We start from the raw sequence: 2,434 nt of genomic DNA, 5'->3' as shown, positions 1-2,434 counted from the left end.
GGGAAGGCGCGCGGGTAGCGCGGGGCGGGGCGGGGCCGGGCCGGGCACGAGGCAGCGCGGGCGATCCCGCTGGGGCGAGGAGCAGCTAAACTCGCGCGCGATCGCGCTCCCGCTCCCGCTTCCGGTTCCCGTGCCCGGCCGCCGCGACGCCCACGCGGGACGGCGGCACGCAGAGCGCATGCGCGCGGCGCCGGCGTCCCCGCGTTCTCCGGGATACCGCGGGGGGAAAGGGGAGGGCGAGCAGGGAGGGCTGCGCATGCGCCCTGAGCCCCGCGGCCCCGCCCGGGCCCCGCGGTTGCCATGGAGACGCGGCCTAGGCCGGGCCCGCCGGGACCGAGCCGTGCCGAGCTGTGCCGGACACGGCCGGGACGTGGGATCCGCCCTCACAGTCTGCTCCCGCTGCGGGAACCGCGTGTCTGAATAGCTGTTCTGCAAACCCCCAGGCTCTGTGCTGCAGATAATTATCATAATGCTTCCAAAGCAGCAGCGGGGAGACATGAAAGGAAGGATGTGGTAGTTAATTAATATGTTGGCACTCGGCGGTTGCATCTGTTTAACAAAGCCACATGTTTTGCGTACGGAACATGCAGCCTGTTGTGTGACTCAGGCTTGTCTGCCAACAGGCAGCCGCTCTTCCTAATCCCCCCTGGCAAACAGCATCCCAAACACCCTCGGAGCTGGAGCTGCTCTGCAGTGCCTGTAGCCAGTCTGAATCACAGAGTAGTTTGGTTGGAAGAGACCTCTGAGATCATCCAATCTGACCTGTGACCCAGCACCACCACGTCTGCCAGACCATGGCACTGCGTGCCACATCCAGGATTTCCTTGAACTCCTCCAGGTGGTTGGAGGCAGTATGAAAACACACAGATTAGGAAGAATTTCCTTTCTGTGAGGGTTGTGAGGCACTGTGACAGGTTGCCCAAGGAAGTTAACATATGCCCCATTCCTGGAAGTGTCAAGACCAAACTGGATAGGGCTTGAAGCAATGTGGTATAATTTAGGTTGTTCCTATTCATGGCACAGGGCTTGGAAGTAGATATATCTTTAAGTGCTTCCAACCCAAACCATTCTATGATTCTGTGAATCCACCATTCTATGATAATGAGTTAAAGTGTAGGGAGAGTGCTAGATTAATCAACTGTGCCTTTCTGGCCCAGTTACTCCCTTTGAGATAAAATACAACTTTCTGCTTACTGGTTAAGCTGTTTTGAAGTCCTACCTTACTGCTGAAGTGTCCCAATCTGTTTTAATAAATAACTTGGAATTCATTGTCACAGTCCATTATTCTGTTGGTATTCTATAATGTATCCACTTTTATAAATCATAAATACAGTACACAAACAGTCAAGAATAAAAGATAATCTAATTAATTCAGCTATCCACCTAAAAAACCAAACCAAGCCAACAAAACCCAAAGAACAAACAACATAAAAATCCAAGAAGGAGACTTGAATACATATTGGTCCCATTGCAGGTTTGATTTGAAAACACAAGTTTGATCTCCTACTTGCTATATTCCCTTTGTGTAATCCTGAACAATTCATATACAACAGCTGTTAGTTCAGCAACAACAGCCAAGCAGTAATATAAAATACCCTCATATAGAACTCAGTCTGTTGAGGAGAAAATAATAAAGGTGACAGATAGCAGCCTAGATAAAGTTATGGAACTGACACAAGAGTGACAAGTGAAAATTGAACAATTGATTTTCTTTCCATTTATTAGCTTGTATTTATACTGAAAGAAGAGGGAGTGGAAAGGAAAAGGAAAGAAGAGTTATTTTTTCTTTCCCAAGGTCAAGTGAAGCTTGCAGACAGGGAAACCCAACAATTATTGTCTGTATTCATTGTTGGACTTGAAGCAGGAGGGGAAGCAGACAAAGTCTGCACACACCACCAGTTCTTTGGTGCTTGTTCATGAATCCCAGTGAGGCTGGGCCTCAGAAAGTCACTTGGGTGGCTTTGGTGGTGAGGAAGGGTGTCATTCTATGGAAATGTGTCTTCCCACAGAGTGGAAATGCCTTTTTCTTGGACACCGTATAGTAAACACAATTACCAATTGCTAAACAGGGGCTGGCTCTGAAAACTAAACCAAGGGATGATTCAGTGTTGGCAAATGCTCTCAGCCAAATCAGAAGGTGAATAATGGTTTGGAAGTTTGACCATAATATGTAACCAGGCTGGACTTATTTATTAACACAGAGTACAAATCTCCTTTTGGCTGTAGGTTTCATTTCTTTCATTATTGTAGTTTTAATTGTTTATTTCACATCTAAGTGCTGCTGTAGGTGCATGGTTTGTGGTAATTGGGACAATTACCTGACACATTGGGGATGCAGCCGAGCCTCATCCCCAATGGGCTACAGCTGTGCAGGACAGGTGAGCAGCATTGAAGGTCATGAGACACAGGTGCACTGACCAACCACCAACCAAAG

This window comes from Pyrgilauda ruficollis, unplaced genomic scaffold, assembly GCF_017590135.1.
Source record: "Pyrgilauda ruficollis isolate IOZ18807 unplaced genomic scaffold, ASM1759013v1 scaffold80, whole genome shotgun sequence".
NCBI classification, from domain to species: Eukaryota; Metazoa; Chordata; class Aves; order Passeriformes; family Passeridae; genus Pyrgilauda; species Pyrgilauda ruficollis.
Note: the sequence above shows the minus strand (reverse complement) of the source record.